Genomic DNA, 24670 nt, shown 5'->3' on the forward strand with positions numbered 1-24670 from the left:
ACAGATATATGTGGGAACTGTTCTGTAGGTGAGCCCCACAACACCCAGAAAGTATACATAGCCACATATAATCAGCTCTCCAGTGTAACCTGGGTACCAGCTCATCCACGTTAAGGACAAATGCCAAGTATTCCACTTAGAAAAGAACAATCAATTGCACACAACCAACAGCTGCGGGGGCCCGCGGGGGAAGCAAACATCATTCTGGGCTGCATTAGCAGGAGCATTGTAAGGAAGACACAAGAAGTCATACTTTATTCCATGCTGATTAGGCCACAGCTGGTGTACTGCATAGCGTTCTGGGCTCCACATTTCAGGAAAGACGTGGACAAACTGGAAAAAGTCCAGAGAAGAGTAATAAAAATGATTAAAGGTCTAGAAAACATGATCTGTGAGCGACAATTCCAATAAATGGCTGTGTTTAGTCTGGAGAAGAGAAAACATAGTGAGGGACATAACAACAGTTTTCAAGTACATAAAAGACTGTTACAGGAGGACGAGGCGGGAAAAAATTGTTCTTAACCTCTGAGGACAGAATGAGAAGCTCGGGGTTTGAGTTGCAGCTAGGGTATTCAGTTTGGAAATTAGGGTAGTTGAGCACTGGAATAAATTGCCTAGGGAACTTGTGGAATCTGCGTCATTGGTGATTTCTAAGCGTAGAATAGAAGAACGCATGTCAGGAATGGTCTGTGCAAAACTTTGTCCTGCCATGAGTGCAAAGGACTGGACTTTGCCATGGAAAGGCGCTCAAGTTTAACTGAGTAAAATACCTCAAAAGCTTCACAATCTGTTATTTAAACCCTGTTGTAAATGGTGATGGGTGGGGAGGTGAAAGATGTCTTATGACAGCTGCCAGAAAAATGGAATAAGACATGAATTCAGTACAAAGTAGCAAGTTGTTACTGCCAGAAACAGGGTTCTATAACAGGCCCCACGATTAGCAAAATACCATTCAGGTGATCACAATAGTATTTAGTAATGTAAAAAAAATACTTGGGGGGCAGGGGACAAGCACCTCATGCACCTTCCTCACTCCCCTGCTCCAGACCCTTTACTCAGGTAAGAGCTCCCTTCCATGCCGAAGATTCTGATGCTACATGCAGCCACCACCAGGCACACAGATAAGAGATTCATCTTCCTTTCTTAAGTGAGAGAAGAGAGTGCTCTGGATGACAAAATTCACAGCCCCAGGACGAGAGAAGATTAAGGTGGCATTAAGCTATCTATGTATTTTTCTAGTCCAAGTTACAGCAGCCTTTGGGGGCTCCAGCACTCTCTGCCATTTTGCATGCTGCAATCCCATGCCCATTGCGCCCCCACCTGCATCATGAACAGGCCTTTCACCCAGTCCCATGAAAAGTCCTGCAAGGCAATCTTACTGCTGACTCCAACTGCATTTGCACCAAGGGTATCCTCTCTCATGGGAAGTTTTAGAGTCCTTTTGTACTGCTTCTACCAGAGTAAAGGCAGGGGATTGAGGAAGGTGCATGAGGTGCTTGTCCCCTGCCCTCCAGGTATTTTTTTTACATTACTAAATACTATTGTGATCACCTGAATGGTATTTTGCTAATCTTGGGGCCTGTTATAGAACCCTGTTTCTGGCAGTAACAGCTTGCAACTTCGTTCTGAATTCATGTCTTATTCCATCTTTCTGGCAGCTGTCATAAGACATCTTTCACTTCCCACAGCCACCGTTTTGTGAGAGGTACAACAGGGTTTAAATAACAGGTTCTGAAAACTTTGGGGTATTTTATTCAGTTAAACTTTGATTTGATTGGGTTTTTTTTTTTGTTTTTATTCAGAGCCAAGTGCAACATTGTATAAAATTAACTCCTCCTTTTGTATAGGTGGGCTTGCTGTTGATTTAAGTGTATGTTGAGCAGTGCTTACATTTCGAAAGTAACTAATGTTGCTTCTTTGATCCTTGGCCTGGCCCAGCTTGCACTGTAGTTTTTTCCCTTTAGCTTTGAAACCGATGTGTCTCAGGGAGGAGGGAAATAGTATTTTAATATTTTTCCCTTTCAGTTTTTGGAGCCACGCTAAGCTTCAGCTTGGCTCCAGAATTTAAATCAAATATATGTCAAAGGCTTGTTTCTAAAGCAGTGTCAGCATCACTCCCCAGATGCTTCAGTTTCCAAGCATATGGGGAAACATCACAGCTTGAGCTAGGCCATACAAGGGATCAAAAGAGCACATTTAGCTGCACTTCTGCATGTAAACTCTTCTTGAAAGCCGATTTAATATCTTCTGCGAACTGTGATTTTCTGTGGTTTCGTTTTTTTTTTTATGAATTATGATTTAAATCAAAAGAACTTGTCCAAGCTCTGGACATCCTGCCATCAATTAAAAACACTAACAAATGATAGAATCAGAGCAAAGCAAAACAGCAGTAAATCCCCACAATGTTATCATCAACAATCAGCAAAAAAAAAAAAAATGTTCTAAAACAGAACCTCAGCATCCTCAAGAACCCCCTGCTGCACATGTGTTCCAAGGTCTTTGTGATATATTACCCTCAGTGCCAAATCTACAGGGCATGTTTATCTGCATCAGGTCACAAGTAGGCTGCCTGGCTTTTAGATCAAGCCATAGTGGCTTACCCTTTGAGCTCTGGAGGCTGACATGTAAGTTGGACATCCAGGATTCCAGCTGCTGTGGGCGTCACATACTCAGGACATACTTCCTCCATTTTGGTTTGGTTTGTTTTTTTTAAGAAGAGTAACCCTCTGAGTGTGTTACAGTTACACTGAGTCTGGGTCTGTTTCAGTCTTAGATATAGATCCTACCTATTTAGCTCAGGCTGTAGCAGCTCATGCTTTTAAATCTGGAGATCCCAAGCACAATCCCTGGGTCATCCAAGATGGGCACATTTTGTATGCGCATGTGTACACACACACACACACACACACACACACACACACACACACACAAGTCGTCACAGCCCACAATTAGCAGATCCTTGAAGAAGAGAGGGTTTCTAAGGTAGATAGGTGTCAGACCACTTAAGAATGTATATGTATTTACAAAAAGGCAACTCCAGAATTCATAAAATACAGGTGCTTCTGAAAGTGCAAGTGATCCACTGTGTTTTTTACCATTTTCAGCTACCTAATGACAGGTAAGGTCTAATCCCAGACAGTGTATTGCAGGAGTGATAAAGAAATGGATCTCAGTAGTAGCAAGATCGATATCTTGAGAGACAAGGTTACAACCTTCTGGGTTGGTGGTGTTTTTTTCTAAATAAAAAAGACAGTCCTGTTTCATGCTGCATTTTGATTATCGGTAGCAGTTGGAAATCTCGTTAGGCCCCCAAGTTGCAAGCTTTGGTCACAAACGGTGAGTGAATTGGAGGGGCATCATATAATCTCAGCTAAAACCTCCTTTTTTTCCCTCTCAACACACTTCAATGACATCAGTCTTTTTTGGATTGAAACTCAGGGCAGGTCTGCACTGCAGGGGAAGTTTGAATTAAGGTATGCAATTTCAGCTATGTTAATTTTGTAGCTCAAGTCAAATTCAGGCTTCCGCACTGTCTCCAATCAGGGTACCTGCACACCTGTCCATTTCCTTTACTCCTAATGGGGGGTAGGAGTAACACGGTCAATGGGGTCACTCTGAAAGTTTGATTTAGTGCATCCCCACTAAGCGTGCTAAATTGAACTCCAGAAGATTGACTGCAGCAGGGTCAATCTTCCCTGTAGTATAGATGTACCCTTAGCCAACGTGTTCTCATCGATGTCCCTATTTGGCCAGTCAGTGACAGACTCAGAAGCACTCTCTTTAGTGTGCTAAGCTGGCTGTCATCTGCAATATGTAGCTATATCAGCCTGCATGGCCTCATATTTGTATATTACAGAGAGAGTATGAACACAGGAGTTCTAGGAAGAAACAAGAATTGCTTAAAAAAAATCCTATGTTTGTCTCATGACCCACCTGACAGCATCTCTGTCCATGCCCACCCAGTACCACAGGTAAGTCAACCACATCTCCTGATTCACAGCATCAGAGGCAGCTGATCTAATCATATGAGGATGGAGATGCTGAAAGTACAGTCTTTGTGCTAGCTGGTGGTTGGACCTAAGTGATAAGGATGAAGGAGATTGAAGGTATTTGAATACTTTCAAGATTTGTCTCTACATTACCATTTCCACATTTTTAACAAACAGATTTTTAGATGCTGGCCAGAAGTTAAGTAGATTGTCATTGTCAAAGGATGGCTGTTTTGAGTAGAGGTCTAATGTGTTTCCTTTAAAGCAGTTGTCTCCTTGCACTCTTCCAAAGGAAGCTATAACAGTGTCCACTGACAAAGGGCTTTCCCACAGTGTTCACCAGTGAGGGCAAGGATCCAAAGCATGAGGTGAGGCGCAACACTTTTTTAAGACATCCAGAATGTCCCCCCCACAAAGTCAAGCACATAGAACTTCATGTTTGACTCCTCCAGATACCTCCCACAAACAGTCTGGCATGGATCCAAATGTATTGATAAGTAACTTGAAATTTCCTCATAATGGATCAGCCAGCTGAAAAAAGTCAACCAAAGCACAGTGTGCCCACCACTGTGAAACAATCCATTGACTGAGAATTCTGTGGAATTTCAGAAACCTATATCTCCCTTTTGCATAGCTATGCTCAAAATTACTTGGCTGCTGCAGATCTAGTTCAGCACAAGATTTCTGTCAATTTCGCTCTCACTTCATCCTGTTCAGGGCACAGACTGCTGCACTATATCTGTAGCTGAAAGCTTTCTAGAGACTTCTTATCTTAACATCCCCAGAGAGAGTTCTAAAAGTTCACCTTGACCTTTCCAGTGTGCATGGAAAACAGCGGGGGGGGAGCAACTGTAGGGGATGGCGAGGGTACACAGATATATGGGGGAGTTGTTTGTGTATTGGTGCACTTGGCTCCATGTCACTTGGTTACAGTCTGCATCTGGTTGTATGTAGATGTTTAACAAGAATATTGTTGGCTTTATTATCAGATACCTGTGGTTTAGGAGTAGCTGCCTATCATATTATAGGAACATTTTCAAAGAAGTGAGTTATATTGATTTTAAGGTAGTTATGTCATCTCCCAGTTGGTTTTATGGAGGTGGGTCATCTGTACTTTATGATTATCAGTGTCAAAGGTAAGCAGGTAACATCAGCATAAATGTTTCAGTTCTATTAGGAGGCTATCCATCATTTTGTGCGCTGTTTCTGTGTCATACCCTACCTTAAGTCAGAGTTGGGGGAGACTAGGACTTAACTGACGGCCACCTGTTGCTGGAGCTGCTTCACTGCCTCCTTTTCAATAAATGCTAAGGAACGAGTGGTTTCAGACTGGGCGATAGAGAGGGAAGTTATGAGTGTTGAATGGCATTATGAGAACAGTTCAGTACTCGGTAGCAGTACACGTGCCTTCCATGAATGAGCTATGTAGAAAAACTAGATGTGCACAAGTCTATGGTTTGGATTTAATGCATCCCACGGTACTGAAGGAATTGGCAGAGGTCATTGCTGAACCTTTGGCCATTATCTTTGAAGACTCTTGGAGATTGGGGGAGATACCAGATGACTGGAAGAAGGCAAATGTAGTGCCCATCTTTAAAAAAGGAAAGAAGAACAATTCAGGGAACTATAGACCACTCGGCCTTACCTCAATCCCTGGGAAAATAATGGAGGGAATCCTCAAGGAATCCATTTTGAAGCACTTGGAAGAGGGGAAAATGATCAAAAGTAGCCAACATGGATTCACCAGGGGCAAGTCCTGCCTGACCAATCTGATTAGCTTCTATGACGAGGTAACAAGCTCTGTGGACGTGGGGAAGTCAGTGGATGTGATATACCTTGACTTCAGCAAGGCTTTTGATACGGTCTCCCACAACATTCTCGTCCATAAGTTAAGGAAACATGGATTGGATCCTTGGACTATAAGATGGATAGAAAGCTGGCTTGATGGTTGGGCCCAATGGGTAGTGGTCAATGGCTCAATATCTGGATGGCGGTCTGTTTCAAGCGGAGTGCCTCAAGGCTCGGTTCTGGGGCCGGTGTTATTCCACATCTTTATTAATGACCTGGGTGAGGGACTGGATTGCACCCTCAGCAAGTTTGCAGATGACACAAAACTAGGGGGAGAGGTAGATACATTGGAGGGTAGAGAGAGAATCCAGAGGGACCTGGATAAATTGGAGGACTGGCCAAAAGAAATCTGATGCGGTTCAATAAAGAGAAGTGTAGAGTCCTGCACCTGGGGCGGAAGAATCCCAAACATTGTTACAGGCTGGGGACCGACTGACTCAGCAGCAGTACGATGGAAAGGGACCTAGGGGTTATGGTGGATGAAAGGCTGGATATGAATAAACAGTGTGCCCTTGTAGCCAAGAAAGCTAACGGCATACTGGGGTGAATTAGGAGGAACAATTTTGAGCAGATCTAGGGAAGTAGTTATTCCTCTTTATTCGGCACTGGTGTGGCCACATCTGGAATACTGTGTCCAGTTTTGGTCCCCCCAATATAAAAAGGATGTGGATTTGCTAGAGCAGGTTCAGCGAAGGGCAACAAAAATGATTAAAGGTCTGGAGCACAAGACCTATGAGGATAGGCTGAGGGATTTGGGCTTGTTTAGTTTACAGAAGAGAAGACTTAGGAGTGGTTTAATAGCAGCCTTCAACTTCCTGAAGGGGAGCTCTGAAAAGGAGGGTGAAAAACTGTTCTCAGTGGTGTCAGATGGCAGAAGAAGGAGTAATGGTCAGAAGTTGAAGAGGGAAAGGTGTAGGTTAGATATTAGGAAAAACTACTTCACCAGGCGGGTGGTGAAGCATTGGAATGCGTTGCCTAGAGAGGTGGTGGATTCTCCATCCCTTGAGGTTTTTAAGTCCCAGCTGGACAAGGTACTGGTTGGGACGACTTAGTAGGGGTTGATCCTGCTTGAAGCAGGGGGTTGGACTAGATGACTTCCTGAGGTCCCTTCCAGCCCTGTGATTCTGTGATTCTGAGCTGATATTTCTAACTGCAGTAGAGCAAAGCATCCCACCCTGTTTTGACCAGCCAGAAGGGTTACTAATTATTTTTGCATCAGATTAACAACACAGATGTCTGTGTCAGAAGATGGGATGCATGCATGCTGCTTTCTTCTCTTCCAGTATGTTTATTTCCAGTCCCAAAAAACTCTGTGTGGATTTGTTCTTCCCCACCCCAGTGATGGCCCAAAGCATGAAGTGGTTGAGTCTGTGGTTGAAAGAAATCAATTACTGGATGGCTTTTGAGGTGGAACAGCACTTTTGTTCCAGATTTGGCTGGTGACGAAGCAGGATGTGTTATGCTTCTGAGACGGTTTTGGTAAACAGCAGTCAGTCTGACTCAGAGCCAGTTTCCCTTCAATAGCTTTCTGTCTTCACACATTAGCTGTCTGAATCAATCAAAGAACCAGCATCCTGTGAATAGGGGTGTGCTCAGAGGGAGATTTTTAAAACGTGTTGATTGTTGGGAAATGTGCGGTCATCCTAATATTTTATCAGATCATCAGTGCCCTGCTTTAGGGGGGAATATTATTTCCTGCACAGAGGTTTTGGAAGTTTCTTGTGTTCTTGAGTTTTCAGAACTGGGTCTGTATGGTTATATTTTTTGCTAAAGTAGTGGGAGGAAAGTTCTGACTTCAAATATGCTTTTGGTCAATTGCTGATTTTGAAAAGGGTTGGGGGTTGTTTAGTTTGTTTTTTTACATTCCAAATGGGAACCAATTTGGGATAACATAGAAATGTTGATATTTCATGTTCAAAAATCTGATTTTCCCTACAAGGACATATGTCTGTAGGTATATAAGTACTTAAGTTGAATATGTGAATGCATTGAAATGGGTAGTTTAGGTCAGGAGGCTGGAAAATGAAGCATTAATGAGCCAGAGGGCCAGGTCTGCTTTCTGAATTCTCCACATAACAGAACACCCCAAGCCAGTTTGGCTCTGCTACTGAAGGTATGTCCCAGATTGCAAATAACAGTAGTTGTTCAGGAAGAATCTTTTCAGGATGATATAAAGTACTGCAAACTACTAATTGTTTGTTGTAACATGTGATATGCTTGTTTGTATTCAAATTACAAAATGCTACCTCCTCTCAGAAATAGCAGAACTGACAGTTTAACGTGTGTTTGCCTTATTTATTTCTATATAGATTTCTAAATGAAAGGAAAGCTTTCTCTGCAATCTGGAAATTATTTTGCATTTTTAAACAATACATTATAATCATGCTCTGCCTGATTCTGTTAGGTTTTCAAATAAAGCCCATATACAAGCTGAGGGTTTGTTTAATCTCTCATGCACAAACACTGTGCCCCTCATTGTCAGGCTGTCTCTGTTATAACTTGCTGTTTGATATAAGGCTCCAGTAGAGCTATCATACATACCATCCTTAGAATAATACATTATGCTAACATGCAAAATGCATGTCTCCTAAAGCTGGTGTTTTAACCAGGGTGGAGCACATCTGAAACTTATATCACAAACTGCTTATGTTGCCAAACCTTAAATACAAGCTATTGCCACCAGAGGTTTTTTGTAATGGAATCTGGAATTATTTCAGTTGTTACTGTTAGATTTGCTTGGAATTTTTATTTGCTTATAAATATATGTTTGTTTAAAAAACAGTGCATTCTTGGGGAATGGCCTTATCTGCTGCTTTGGGGATTCCAACTGTTGGACACAAAACAATAAATGGCAATGGAAAAAATAGGCACTTATTTATGTATGATGAAACTGAAATGTGTTGTTCTTTACTACATCACTGAATGTTTGCATATATCTAGTGCTCATTTAGCTCTAATAGATGTTTTCATTGCTTACTGTGTATCTAGACTAGACAACAGGAATGGGTGGAGTGACTGTTTTTGAGAGAATTTCTTGAGCTAGATTTGCTTTGTTTCAATAATAATTTTCTAATGATGATGATTTTAAAAGCCCATTTGTGAAGTCTACTTGAATATCAAATAAATATGTATGGAGTGGCTCTGACTTGGGTGGATGAGTGTCAACTGGGACAAAGACTGTGAAATCATCTCTTTCACTTACCTATATTCACTTTTACTGTGCTGTTTTTTTTTAAAGTTTTGTTAGTTACATTTTTCAGGCAAGCCTGGCATAACACACTCCCGTATTCAAAGCCACAATTACTCTTTGGATGGCTAACGGGAGTTAGGCTTTCAGACAAAAATCTAACTGCTATTTTGGAAAGCAGGTGGGAAGAACTCAGCTGTTTGTGGTGAACTGGTAGCTTGCAGGGGATTGAATGAGACCATCTTAAGTGCAACAGGGACCTGAGGTTGAAACATTTTCTTGTTTTGGCTTAGCTATACTGAGTCTGTGCTCTCACACAAACTCTGATCAAGGGACACAGAAACCATTGTATTTGTAATTATATCTGATCCTTCTTTTTGCTTTAATGAACAAGCCAGAATCTTCTAGTTTCCTTTCCCCAGATCATTCCCCAGTCGCCCCCTCTGTGCTCTTCTCTCATACCTCTCGTACACGGAGGCACTGGAGACCCTCACTTTCTACTCCTCTCCCTCCCAGCACTTTCAGGGCACCATGAATCACATGAGTCACACTCCAACCCTACTCCTCCCTGTCCCAGAGCTTGAATACTGTATATCAGCTGATTCATGGTGTTCCAGCTCTAGGAAGGAGGAGTACAGGGACGGAGTGCGACTCAGGTGATTCATGGCCCTCAAAAGTGCAGGGGAGGCGGGAGAGGGGCATCCTGTCCCTACTCCTTCCCTTGCTTCCCAGCAATTTCAGAGTGCTGTAAATTGTCTCATTTGCAATCTTCAAGCTCTGAGTGTGTGAGGCAGGAGTAGGGACAGAGTTTTGTCTTCCAGCCTCGCTCCATCTCTTGTCAAAAGAAACAAGAAAAGATTGTTTCTCTTGTTTCATCCTTTCCCCTTAACTCCCCCGGCCCCAACATTCTGGATCTTGCATTCACACCACATCCCATTAATGCAAATGAAAACTACTGTCACCATTTGTGTAGCTAGGGCTGCAATGAGTGTCACGCTTGCAAACATGGGATCAGAAACGTTATTAAGCTCTTGACTGGGTCTACCTCCTTTTCATGAGCCTATATATTTAGACCCTCCTCTGGAACCTTCACTCATGCATCTGACGAAGCGGGTCTTGGCCCATGAAAGCTTATGCTCCAAAATATCTGTCAGTCTATAACGTGCCACAGGACTTCTTGTTGTTTTTGGAGATACAGACTAAGTTGGCTACCCCTCTGTTAATTATTAAGCTGCTATCTTTTACCCAAAAGAAAACCACAGATATATGGGGGCAGGGAGAAGGATGTTTCTTATTTCTAGTTTGAATTTGTGTGGCTTTAAGTTAAAGCTTTCATTTTCATTATGCCTTTTCCCCCTAGACTCGTGTCCTTTACTAATTAGTATTTCCTCCCACTGAAGGTACTTACACATTAATCAGCTCATTTCTTAGGGTTTGTCTCCGCCACAGCCAGTATCAACTCTGTGACAATCGATCCAGTGAAGACATGTCAAATTGACTGCCGAGCTCTCGGACGTCGACTCTGGTACTCCCCCAGAATGAAATGAGTAATGGAAGTCAATGGGAGAAACTCTCCCATCTACCCAGGGCAATGTGGGCCTGGTGGCAAGTGAATCTAAACTATATCAACTTGAGTTATGCTTCTAATATAACTCAGATTGCATAGGGCTTGTCTATGCTTACTGGAAGATTGACGCTCTGTTTTTTGGAGTCATAAGGACTCTCTCTACTGTGTCTGTGTCAGACATAGGGTAGACGCAGCAGGCTTATTTCAAAATAAGCTATTCCAAAATACCTATTCCGGAACAGCTAATTTCACAATAACACTGCTACGCACAAAAATGCATTTTGAAAAAGCACTTAGGTATATAGCGCCTACCCATGTAGAGCCCGTTTTGAAATAGACCCATTGGACACACTATGGCTTATTTCAAAATAGGCTCTATTTCCTTTCTTAACAGTACCTATTTCAAAATAAGCTGTAAGAGTTATTTCGAAATAAGCTATCCCTCATGGGCTATGTCTACACTAGCCAAAAACTTCGAAATGGCCATGCAAATGGCCATTTCAAAGTTTACTAATGAAGCGCTGACGTATATATTCAGTGCCTCATTAGCATGCGGACGACCGTGGCACTTCGAAATTGACGCGGCTCGCCACCGCGTGGCTCGTCCAGACTGGGCTCCTTTTCAAAAGGACCCCCGCCTACTTCGAAGTCCCCTTATTCCCATTTGCTCATAGGAATAAGGGGACTTCGAAGTAGCCGGGGTCCTTTCGAAAAGGAGCCCCATCTGGACGAGCCGCATGGCGACGAGCCGCGTCAATTTCGAAATGCCATGGTCGCCCGCATGCTAATGAGGCACTGAATATGTATTTCAGCGCTTAATTAGTAAACTTTGAAATGGCCGTTTGAATGGCCGTTTCGAAGTTTGGGGCTAGTGTAGACACTGCCATGCTGTTTTGATACAGGCACGATTCCTCATGCAATGAGGTTTACAAATTTTGGAATGTGTCAAGGTAGCGGTTGTGCTGTCTTCATGCCAGGATAGTTATTTTGAAATAATGGCTGTTATTTGAAATAACTTCTCTGTGTAAACCTACCCATAGAAAAACCTGGGTCACATTACTAGATCCAAAGTTTGGGGGATATTTGGAAAAGTTTGAATCCAAATTCAAATACCATATCTTCGGTGAGAACCTATACTCTTTAGCATTAGGAAAGGAACAAATTATTTTTAAGCATTTTTGGCTTTACAGCTAGTAGCTTTGAAAGTTCTTTGTCTTAAGGTGTCAGTTTCTTGTGAAGGGACCAATGTAATATCTATGTGTGCTTGTGGCAAGCAAAAGAATGTTTTCGTAAACTTTGGCAGCTTGCAGTTGTATTGTATATGGACAGAATGCAATTTTCTCACTGAATTCCAAGTGTGATGCTGCGTCTGTACATATAATTCCTTACAGAAATCAGTGCTATGATAACTACGTGAAGTTGGCTATAAGCAAGGAATGAATACAGGCCCTTGGCAGATGTAAGAAATTAGAACCTAAGGGCCCTATCTGAGCTGTATGGATGCAAATGGCGTCTGACACTGGCTCTGCAGCAGTTAACCTACAGTGCAGAGGAAAATATACCACTTATGGTAGGGACTATGTCATCTTATGTTTGCATAGCAGCCAGCTCAGTGCGGACCTGACTTCACTTTCTTGGTGCCACAGGACTAGCATATGTAAGTTGCGTTCTGGAACTTGGCTTAGTTATAGCAAATGCCGTGCTGATTTCTGGCATAGAGAACAATAAGTATTTTGTAATCTTGTTGTCAGAAGTGCACTGGGCGGAAAGGGGAACAGAACAGCAGTGGCCTCCCCAAATCTTTCTGCCAGTGCAGGTCACGTACTGCTAAAATGGCTTTGGAAGGTCTTGGGTGCCGTGCCTCCTGCAGTGTTTCGGCCCCTGGCAGTGCCCTATGAGGATTGGCCATGCTTCCAGCTTTGTGCCCGAGCAGTAACATCAGATGCATTAACAGGCGCCACTCTTACATGAATGGGGATTGGTTTCTGCATAGGTACACCGATGTGGAGGAGAGGACCCTGAGAGAAACCATAACTGAGCTTACAATATGTTCAAAATTTTAACATTTGTTGCTTAATTTTTGTACACTGCATTCCTAATGGTGGCCTGAAACCACCTTCTCTGCCTTCAAGTGGCACTGAGATGACTGTGGTGAGGTAGTCCAGTGAGAATGTACTGCCCAGTGTGTCAGTCAAGCTAAAATACAATGATGAGCTATGCCAGTGAGGAGCATAAGCTATCTCCCATGGGTAGAATCACAGGGAACTCTCTGGCCATGACTATCCTGTACCAGAGACTACAATGAATAGAGAAGAATCATAGTGCTGTGTGTTAGACTGTGAACATAGTAATCTGTTAAATAATTTTCTTGCTATTCAATGAAAAGTTCTTTTCCATATGTGAAATTCCGTTTTTCTCCCCTCTTGCAACCATCCAGAGCCCCTGCCTTTGCTGTGATTTGCTTTCCACTGCTGCCTTTTGGTTAGTTTAGCTCTTCATATGGAGAGACAAGTCCGATAGCCTTGCTGTCATTTGCTCCTGGGAGATAATGAAATCTGAGAATACAGGATTGAATCACTGATGATGTGGGAAGGAATCACTAATTCTGGCTTCCCCCAAGTCATGCATCCATGCAGCCAGTGAGAAATGCTATAGAGTGTGTTGAAAGATGTTGGGACCTCTGAAGTTATCCATTTAACTTCAGTGTAAAGGCTGATCAGGCGTAATTCATGAGGACCGTTTTCCTATCCTTTGGAAAAACAACTAATGACACTAATGGGAGATTTCCAGAAGAAAGAACTGACTGGTCCTCGTCACTCTATAGCCTCCAGTACACAGCAGGCTAGGCCTTCACTAGGGAAATAAGTGGATTCCAATAAATCAATGCTGGCTATGCAAATACTATAGCTAGAATTGCGTATCCAAAATTGACTTATTTCCCCTAGTACAGTATAGACTTAGCCTGAGGGGTGGAGGAGGACTGAGAAAATCCAGCAACCCAGCTTGTTACCAAGATTCAGGAGTAGACCTGCACTGCTTTGGTAACATCAGGGCTTGCAGTGGCTACGGGAATGTGTTCTGGGTTGTTGCAGACATAAAGAAAGGCCAGTGATTAAAGACATCTGAATACTTTAAGTGTGAATGGAGAAAATAATAACCCTGTATCTTAGAGAGATTAATATTTCTGTTTGCCAAATCCATTGCTAACCACTGCACAGTATGTATCCCCCTGCTACCCTTATCCCGCTTTCTTTTTCGTTCTTAATATTTTCACTGTGCATTCTTCTCAGGCTTAGTATCAATTTGAAATTTGAAATTCACTCAGGTTTTTTTTGAGGGGGGAGAGGGGAGTCTGAATCCAAAATCCAGACCAAATGTGAGGCTTTTCCATTTTCTCCCTTGGCTGTAATGTGATGATTTCATTTTTCCTTTAATAAAACATAGCCATGTAGCATCTTGTTGTCAGTGTGAAAAGAATATTTATGTTCATTTGTGTTGCTTTGCAGAAGGCCTGCTGAAGAGCGTTATAAATATTATTATATATATATACGATTGTCCTGTCAGAATTAGAATAAAAATAAGAAGAGCATAACACGTAAAGTTCATCTGAGGGCCCTGGCACCATTGAAGTCAATGGGAGTTATGCCATTGATTTCAATGGGAACAGGATTGGGTGTTCAAGAGAGTGAATTTTCTCTGATGGTAGAGGGCCAGTAATTTTCTTTGGCCAATATATCCTGCTGAACAAAAGAGTACTTTAAAGCAGTTAGGAAGCTACAGTTCAATGGGAACCATTTTACTTGATTTAGAAAAGGATGTTTTGAATCCAAACACTCTGTACAGTCATCAATTTAAATGGAAATAACAAGCGTAAGAGGTTCAGGCTTGTGCTCCTTGGACTGGATGCATCACAAAAATGATCTGCTTTATTCTTTTCTTTTTTGCATCCTCAGGAACATCCATTTTTTCTAGCCTCTTCTAAAAAAAATCCCTGTTTTATTTATAAACACAAGTATCTTTCATTTAAAAAATCAGTGTGTTTAAATAATCCTGGTAGAAATAATCTGTAACAGCAGAGGATGCAAATCTGTCTTGTAAACTTAATTTGTAAAAGGAATATAAAAATCACATGAGTTTTCGGTGATGGGTCCTGCCTTCCACAGTGATCCTAATTTTATCGAGTTCAAGCCTTGTGAGTAACTTTAGGCTTCGGGGCACTGTTCCCTGTAAGCTGAACACTAAGGTGCTTGCCCGGCAGAGTTTCAAATGCCACTCAGCTGATTAGTAGCATGTGTTTCTATTGATGGTGCACATCCACATATGCCTTGGTGCATGTAACAGAATTTATTCTGAAAGGGAATGGAAGAAATTAGAGGAAACGCTGCTTGGAAAAAGGCCCATTGAATTGAATGGGACTATTTACATAGTTCAAGTTAAGCGCATTTTAAGTGTTTTGCTGGATTGGTGTCCCTGGTGCTTAAGGTCACTCAGATGCATAAGTATCCAGGCCTATGTTTGTAAAATGCAGTATATTTCTGTGTTTGTTCTCTGTGTTACTTTAATAAAAATTAACCATTCTACCTCATGTTTATTAAGGCCAACTTTCTTTCAAAAGTAGCTCAGAACTTTTCACTTGCCAACTTTTTGGTGGTGCCTTTTCCATCTGTAAGTTTTTGAACACACACAACATCACACAGAGAAATAGACACAGTTTGAGAGGCCGTTCAAACTCCCTGAAAATGTTGGCCTTTATTCACTTAGAACACCTGAACTTTCTGCTATCAAAATCAATGGTGGTTGGTTATTTTTGTTTTTGTTTTGTTTTTTTCATTCACTTCAGTGGGATCAGGACCAGGGCCTTAGTTAGCTTCATAAAATTAATAGGTGATCTTTAAGCCTGACCCAACTGACATTAGTCCCCTGGTGTCTAAGACAGTTATGTCTCGGTTGTAAGATTAGCTTTATTCGGTTTGCCCAACTTTAGTGGGGCAAAAGAAATATATACACAATACTTTTCTGCATGTATAATGGCTTCTTTTATTGAAAGATATCAATACGTTTTCTGCACACAAAAGAATTAATAATGAACAATGACCATTAAAATAAGTCTAGGGATATCAGTCCAGCTTAATTTTTTTCATCACAACCTGTGATTCTTGCTGCAAGCAGTCTTTTATTAATTACTTAAAAAACAAAGTCCCTAGTATCTAAGAATGTCATTTTGGCTCTTGTTTGTACTTCACTGCTAAGCAGAACTTGGCTGACATTTCACTTTTTCTGATGCTTGCCACATTTAGAGCTGCTAATCAGCAACACATGGCACAAGAAAACTGTTCTAAGAATATAGTGGCAGGATTTTGTTTTCGTGATATGGGATTGTCTGTCACTCCAGTTACCTTTTGACCTTAATGTTTTCATTTGTCCTTTCCCAACTCTCTCCTACCTGCCTTTCTCCTGTGGTAAAATAGAGAAATCAGTATTTGCGTATGAGCTGTAAATGCATTTATCATCAGAAACTATCAGGACATTATAGTGTCCAAAGCAAAGCTCTTGCATTGTGGTCCATGTGGACAATTCTGTACACCTGTATGGAATCCCCTTATGTCAGTACATCTTCATCTGTGTTACTGCAGTTTATTTTTCCTCTCAATTTGGCGTGAGACTTTGGAATTTATAACACCACAGTAAGTGTATTGTTTTGGTCTTAAGCATAATTTTTCTTTGCTGGAAGGACTGTTTACAAGGTTCAGTGGTAAAATGGTAGACTGTGAGCTACTGTCTTTTAGACCAATTTTTCAAGACTAAACAGCAGGTTGCTTTGCAGAATCTTTGTGCCTCTCATTAGCTACATAATCAGTGTTTTCTACAATACAATCCTTAGTTCAATATTTCTAACCTAACAAGGGATGCAAGTGTGGGATCTGGAGGAAGGTGGTACATCTTCCCCTAAAAGAAAGAAGTTGGACTCCCCGTTCAGACCCTTCTGCTCTAGCTTTCTAGTAGAAAGTTCTGGAAAGCCATAAACCCCCTAGCTCGGCACTAGCTTCTTTGGCTGTTCCCACTTAAGATTCTTCTCCCTAATGTCTCCTTATTTCACCAGCCAGTGCAGAGACAAGACACTTGTGAGGGAACCAAGCTTTTCATAGCCTCAGGGAGGGTGCAGAAGTGGACCAATGCTTCCACAGGCTCCCTCGCAAGCTGCTGTTACTGAGTATTTATGGCTGGACCAGTGACAGGCCTCTCTGAGCTCACTGGTTTAGCAATTCTAGCTTGCTGGGCTTATTCCAATGCACAGGGCTCTGTGAGATTAGTTGGTAAATATAGACTACCTTGCTATGACAGTGTTAAGACAGAGACCTCTTTTGAAGTTCCTAGCTTAAAATATCTGTCTTGCTTCTCTGAGATCAACATATGAGCCTCAATAATATTTATGGGTCAGTGCCTCTGACTTGTTTTGATATCACGGCAGAGGCTTTTCTTTGAGGTTTTGGCTGAACAACTCTAGTTTACAGGGCTTTTGTGAAGTTCCTTTTAGCTCCTTACTTTATCAACACTACTTACTTGCCGGTTTAATGTTAAGGCACAGACCTCAGAGGGAAATGCTGTTGCACTTCTTAGCCGTGTCTACACGTGCACGCTACTTCGAAGTAGCGGCACTAACTTCGAAATAGCGCCCGTCACGGCTACATGCGTCGGTCGCTATTTCGAAGTTAACTTCGACGTTAGGTGGCGAGACATCGAAGTCGCTATCCTCATCAGGAGATGGGGATAGCGCCCTACTTCAACGTTCAACGTCGAAGTAGGGACCATGTAGTCATTGCGCGTCCCACAACTTCGAAATAGCGGGGTCCGCCATGGCGGCCATCAGCTGAGGGGTTGAGAGATGCTCTCTCTCCAGCCCCTGCGGGGATCTATGGTCACCGTGGGCAGCAGCCCTTAGCCCAGGGCTTCTGGCTGCTGCTGCTGCAGCTGGGGATCCATGCTGCAGGCACAGGGTCTGCAACCAGTTGTCAGCTCTGTGGATCTTGTGTTGTTTAGTGCAACTGTGTCTGGGAGGGGCCCTTTAAGGGAGCGGCTTGCTGTTGAGTCCGCCCTGTGATCCTGTCTGCAGCTGTGCCTGGCACCCTTATTTCGATGTGTGCTACTTTGGCGTGTAGACATTCCCTCGCAGCGCCTATTTCGATGTGGTGCTGCGCAACGTCGAAGTTGAACATCGACGTTGCCAGCCCTGGAGGACGTGTAGACGTTTATTCATCGAAATAGCCTATTTCGATGTTGCTACATCGAAATAAGCTACTTCGATGTAGGCTTCACATGTAGACGTAGCCCTTGAGAGCTGGGCTGATGTCAAGGAACAGGCAGGCCTCCATGAAGGTCCAACAGGTCTGGAGTGGTGTTATGTTAAGGTACGGTCTGTCCTTGTGCAATTGCTGCCTCATCAACCTAGCTTGCTGGTTTTATGTGAAAGTTGATTCTGGGATGTAACTGGCTCAGTGCCTCTAACATGTTGTTCTGACTACACACAAAATGCAGGAGAATGGGGGATGGTAGTCAGAGACAGTAAAAGGAGGGAAAATCAAGCCACAAATGAGAGTGAGAAGATTAAGAAAATAAAGACATGAGATGGGAGAAAATGAAGGAAAGGGAAAGTGGGAGAGAAAAAGAATCAATCAACATTAATCACAATAGTCCCCAAATTCCTTCCATTCGCATTTTGATTTCATGTACGTGATACCAATTAGATGGAAACATTTGTTCCAGAGCACATGGCCAATGTCACAGAAGAAGCAGAAATTGTGCTGAGGCATTTAAGAAATTGTACTAATTGTGTGGGGTCATGTACTTCTTGGATAATATAGAAACAGGTTCTGCAAAGGAAAAAAACAGTCTTCTTGGGAGTGGTGGGAAAAATGGAATGGGATGGGAACAGAGGTTGAGGAAAGGCACAGTACATGTAGATGAAAACCTTTTAAACGTGTTAGGATAGGTGACTCAATGATTGGATTGGGAGTTAGGGGCCATGGATTCGCTTCTGAGCTCTGCCACAGGCTACCTGTGTCACCTTGGCAAATCATGTAGGTCCTGGTGATTGTGAACCTAGCTCTTTTGGCCAGAAAGATCTAGAAAGGCAGGAGAACATTTCAGCTTTGTGTCTGTTGCAGGAATAAAATGGGAAAGTGAATTATCTTACATTACTCAACTCACCTCCTTTACCATTCTTAAAAAGTGGCATTGTTGAATTTCAAAAGGAATCCAATTTGAGCAGTGTCAGTTGTGTCTGGAGAGTGGTGGTAGGACTGGAAGAAGAAAGTAGGTCTCATATATTTGACACTTGGTGTATTACCTGCAGAAAGATTTACCTTGTTTGATTCTTTTTTTATACAAGAGGAAAAAGTGCAAGCAAAAAGTTTAACAGCCATCCATTTAGTCAGTAAAGGATCAGTGGGTTTGACTGAAGAAAACATTCTTTGCATTACACTATTAAATGGAACCCTTCAACAACTTTTTGCCAAAAGAAAGCTTCCCACTATATTCAAGTTACAAGCACTGTGATGGGGGAAGAGAACATACAGGCAAAGTCAGCGTTATGATGTCACATTTACTGTTCCTTGGTGGTTTTGTATGTTTCTCTTAGTCTGATAGAAAGAGCTCAGTGATGGTTAATATTGGAAAATACAGATTTAACTAGATCTGTGTGTGCTGGGAGGGTATTTTGTAAATAGCTCAGGCAATTCCCAAAACAGTTTTGTCAGACTCTGATTCTCATTCTGAGTCCTTTCCAGGTTCACTCTTATAACATCCAAAATGCAGTATGTCATGGAAAATAAGAAACAGTGTCTTGTAAACCTGTTTTCAAAAGAGAGCTCAAACTATATTAGGTCTGTATGAATTTGCATAGGTTTAATATGCATCTTACCAGGTATGACTTTGTAAGTTTTGTGCCTTAATCGTCTTTGCTTCAGTGGAGATGAACACAACAAGGTATGTGGCTGAATGCTCCATACTGGGTACTGAAAGCAAAATTTGACTCTCAAGCATCTAAAATACAAGTTCTCCACTTATTCAAGTGATGAAGTTGTACTGATTTACATCAGCTGAGGGACTGGCCCACAACTATTCTTCCAAAGAGCTTAACATTAAAATATATCATGAATATGTGGAGGATGGGATACAGCACAAAACAAAGTGCTGAAGCTCTCAAGTTTCTCGTGTTTCCATGAGTTTAATTTTCTTTATACGTTGTAGACACTCTTTGAGGAGTGGAGGAAGGTTTATAATCCTGTGGAAATGTAATGGGGAATTGGAACGAGTCTTGAGAGAGGTGGCGCTTTTCTGTTGTTTCAGAGATGATGTCACAAAGGAGTTAGCTTACATAAAGTCTAATACTGAAAAATGCTGTGCCTTAGACTCATAGTTTACATGATACTTGTGCATAATCAACATCTTGCTGTATTGGTTCTCAATTTTGAATATTTGAACAGAACAATGCAGGGGAAGTAAAATGTGTTAAGTTTTGAGAAGAATATTTACAATATATGGCTAATCTGTGGGGGGGGGGCAGTTTTATGCAGAAAAATGGCATTTGCCAGAAAGATGAACTTGATGACTTTTTTATATCAGTTAAGCAACAAAATTCACTATGAAGCACATAGTTTTGCAGGGTGGAAACTATCAGTGCAGCTACTTAGGCACACACGGAATACACATTGTGAGCTTGTCTGCACTAGCTCCCTACTTTGAAGGGAGCATACTAAGTAGGGTGTTGGGAGTTTATTAATGAAGTGCTGTGGTGCATATGCAGCAGTTCATTAAGCAAATTCCCCCCTGCGGCAACTTCGAAGTGTTAAAATTTAGAGGAGTAAAGGGACTTGGAAGTATCCCAAGCACTTTGAAGTACCGGCAGGTGAGCCGCAGCTTGACGCGAGCCGGCACTTCGAAGTTCAATACTCTGAAGTTGCCATGGGGGAGAGAATTTGCTCAATGAAGTGCTGCCTATGACCCTCAGCACTTCATTAATAAGCTCCCAACACCCTACTTACCATCCTCCCTTTGAAATAGGGAGCTAGTGTAGACAAACCCTATCTTGTACTTCACACAGCTGCTAATGTATCGTGGGCAGAAGGGGACATTGTTCGCTCATTTAATATAAAAGAAGTCTTCTAATCAAAGATCTCTGGGCATGGGAAACTCAAGCCCATTTTGGTTCTCAAAGATTTAAAAACAATAAAATAGAATAATTTGTCATTGTCTTTTCCCTTAATAGTAATAGTTATACTGCATACTTTTTAAACAAAAAAGCAGTGAAAAAATACCTAAACCTGCAAGCAAGGAAGCTGTAGGTTAAACAGTGCACACCTGAGCAACAATAATCCAATCAGTCCCTGTGCTACCTGAGCTGCTGTTTCAGGGTTTCTTTAAAGGTGTGTAGCATGGATGCTAGATTTTTTTTTCTTTCTCTAATGTGGAACGTTTAAAAGCTACAATCAGCAATTCCTCTTAGTGTATTGGTAAATATTTTTAATTCCATATAATTTATAAAAAATACAGAAAACCATTGTATAACAGTGTTTTAAATCAGATACATATAAAGTAGACATGACTTTTGTAACACTTTTTCAGCTCATGATAATATTTAACTGTTGTATATGCTATGGGTGGGGAAGCAGGTACGCTAACAATGTCGGCTGCAAAATCAGGAATAGCATTCTGGATTCCAGGTTCCAAGCTAGTGCAATGTCCACTGGGCCTCACTGCCTATGTCAGTATATACACCGGGACTGGAAGCGATGCAATATAAGCCTTCATGTTTCAAATAACACCTGCACAAATTTACCTTTAAAAAAATCGATATAATTCACAGAAAAAGTCCAAGATTGACATCCCTGGGTTCTTACACACAGACTTCATACTAAGTAAGCAACAACAGTACACTCTTCCCAACCTGTTCCTGCGAGAAGAACTAGGTATTGAGTTTCCAGGTTTGTTCAGTCCTTGGTTTCTCAAAGACTCAAGCTGAATTATAACTAGAATATTATATACCACATTTCAGCCAATCTGTGATATCCCTTTGTCCCTTACACACAGAACTCCCATTCTGTCCATTTTGATTATCTTCCATAAGCTCTTATAAGACCCGATTCCGTCTCTCTTGTTATATGTATGTTGGCACAACTCTCTTCCCCCAGTGCTCTCTGTGTGTTGTAGAAGGAAATGACCTCACTCTCCTTGATCACAGAGCATGTTTGGTGCCCTTGCAGCCTGGCACTCCTTCTTTACTGAAGCTTTTTCATTTCTAATTCAAATGAAGATGGACTTTTCTTCACACTCTCTTCCAAAAGTGGATTTAATAGAAGATTTTTTGGGGGTGTCACTATCTAGAAGGTCCCAATGTTCTTGTTGATGTGTTTTTTTTCCTCCGACTGCATCCACACTACAGAGATTCTTTGAAAGAAGGCCTTCTGGAAGATCTCTTCTGAAAAACTTCTTTCAAAAGAGCATGTCCACACATAAAAAGCAGATAGAAAAATTGATCTGCTCTTTCAATAGAGAGCATCCACACACAGTCCACACAGGGATTGAAAAATCCAGCTCCATGAGGACTACTCTTTTGAGAAAGGGACCCCAGGCAACTTCACAAGTTTTTTCCCAAAGCAATCTTTTAGAAAAAGGCGATCTTCCTCATCTAGGAGAGGAAGAGGGCCTCCTGAAAAAGTGCTATGTTCTTCCAATTTGATATCAAAATAATGTATTTTGTGTGTAGATGGTCCGCAGGATTTTTTGAAAAAGCCTGCTAGTGTAGATGTAGCCTCCAAGTTTCCTTCATTTCCCTCATTCATATAAGGATCCCAATTTTTCAAGTCCTATCCAAATCAAACCATAGAACCTTTCAAGGTTGGCTGCATACTCCATAATTTTTCATTTGAGCTCATACCAAAGCTGGGGCATTTAAGACTAAAGTATAAAGCAAAACCATTGTACAGTGCACCCTGGAACTATACAAAATATTACACCTACAAAATTTAAGCATAAACTAAACTGCAAAAAACATTGGAAACTTTCATGTATGATATCATATGTCAGAGAGTCCAGCATGGAATGAGGGGCTGGTTGCCATCTTTTTCACCTTCAGTTTAGGCTCAGACTCTCAAAAGCATTTTTAAGGGACGCAACCAGAAAAAAAGTAATTCGGTAGGTGGCCCTGTGAACTGGTACTGAACCAAAGCCCCTGTCTGGTGATAAATGTCACTCCACTGATAGAGGTTCTATTTTTGGCTGAGACATAACCAAGGAGAAGGCAGAAGACTCATTCCTTACTCTCTGTGACTTTCAGGAAGTGACTAGCTGGCTTGCCCCATCGTTCATCTTACTGCTTAACTTCTTGCCTCCCCCACTTTATTTTGAGGAGGGTCAATAGAGAGCTCTTCTCCTATCAGCAATAAGTGTGTTTTCTGTGGACTGGAAATATGGCCAGTTACCATAACTGCAGTATTTTATTTCTATGCAGTCTATTATGGGGCATCTCAGAGATCAAAATGGAGTTAAGCATTAAGTTTGCTGGCAGGAAAACAGTGGAGACATAGTGGATCCAAAGATGATGAATGGGAATAGACAAAGCAATCCTTCAGGATAAAAGATGTTTTAGCAATACACATTATTACTTTTGCTGACATGAGTATTTTATTAATTCTCTTTTGTTATAAGCTACGTGGCATTGGAATTTCTTTAAAAAAAATCCTATGCTCCCATAGGAAATATCCATCTACTATATTGCCTTCATTGTGTACAATAACCATTAACTACTGCTGTTGCAGCTTCATTTTTAAGCATGTGATAGAATGAAATCAGAACTTTTTAGGTGAAAATTTGTTTGCTAAATTTTAAAAGCCATATATCATTCCTTCATCTAATGAAACAGGCATCATTACTCCTAAGATACTTCAAACCCTATGTACCCTTGCAGAAGCTGTTGTGAAATTATAGTAACAGTCTTCAGGATTTTTATGATGACTCAGGTCAGGAAAATTCCTACCATCTCCGCAAGGGGAATGTTATCATTTTTATATTTGTGTAATTTTCTTTGATTTTTGTATACTGTTTTGAAGTTTTTCAATCTAATAGTTTAGCAGAGAGAAGAAATAGAGTGCATAATAAATTCCCCTAGCAACTGCACCTTTCCCCTGTGTTTCCTAATAGTGCCCACAGCTCAATCCACAAAGAATACCAAAGATAGCAAAACATTTATCTGGGGTTAGGTCACAGGTTCAAATCCATAGTAGGAGTTTGTCATCTACACTAGCTACCAACTTTGAAGGGAGCATGGTAAGTAGGGTGTCAGGAGATTACTAATGACGTGCTGCGGTGTGTATGCAGCACTTCATTAAACTAATTCACCCCCCACGGCAACTTCGAAGTGGCTAACTTCGGAGTGCCAGCTTGTGTGTAGCCACGGCTAACCCGCCAGTACTTTGAAGTGCTCAGGCTACTTCAAAGTCCCTTTACTCCTCAAACTTTTGAGGGACTTCGAAGTACTGGCAGGTTAGCTGTGGCTACACGCCAGCCAGCACTTTGAAGTTTCCCGGCACCCTTTGACATTGGGAGCTAGTGTACGCACAGCCTAAGAGTTTTGCCTTTGACTTCAGTTGGGCCAGGGCTTCCTTCCCCCACCACCGGTCTCTCCAGGGTAAAGCTGAGTCGCATTAAGGCAATGTGGGTAGCTTGTATGTTTCTGTTGCATCGATTTTGTAAATGGGGACTTCAGTCTCCTGTGTTATGATTATGGCATATTTAATCAATATTCGATTCACTTCAGTTACTGGGACAAATGCTCAATGACATACAAGCTTTGAAGAGGTGAAGTGACGCTTCTCCGGGCCATGACAAGGCCTCTGCTTTTTGGAAGGCATATGTTTATCAATTCCTTACCAACTCCCATTTAATTGAAATCCTAATCAAAACCCTCTCCCCTTCAAGATGGCTTTGACATTAGGGGCCTCTTGTTTGATACCATTCCTCACACAAAGTATACAGCAGGGACTTGGAAGTGCATGAGTCTCTGCAGCTCATCTTGCCACTGTGAAT

At 41.7% G+C, this 24670-nt stretch overlaps 1 protein-coding gene across 25 annotated transcripts in view; it reads left to right on the forward strand.

Moving 5' to 3' along the window:
• ADAMTSL1 (ADAMTS like 1) overlaps window positions 1-24670 on the forward strand; it is a 627217-nt gene that overhangs the window by 306803 nt on the left and 295744 nt on the right. Inside the window, exon 1 of one of the 25 annotated variants that reach the window (XM_074994960.1) lies at window positions 7564-7582. The exons of the other annotated variants lie outside the window; for them this stretch is intronic. The gene's annotated coding sequence lies outside the window, so the exon portion shown is untranslated. Of the gene's footprint in view, window positions 1-7563; window positions 7583-24670 lie in introns of those variants that run through there. 25 annotated transcript variants of the gene reach the window in all.

Source organism: Carettochelys insculpta, chromosome 5 (genome assembly GCF_033958435.1).
Source record: "Carettochelys insculpta isolate YL-2023 chromosome 5, ASM3395843v1, whole genome shotgun sequence".
Taxonomy (NCBI): Eukaryota; Metazoa; Chordata; order Testudines; family Carettochelyidae; genus Carettochelys; species Carettochelys insculpta.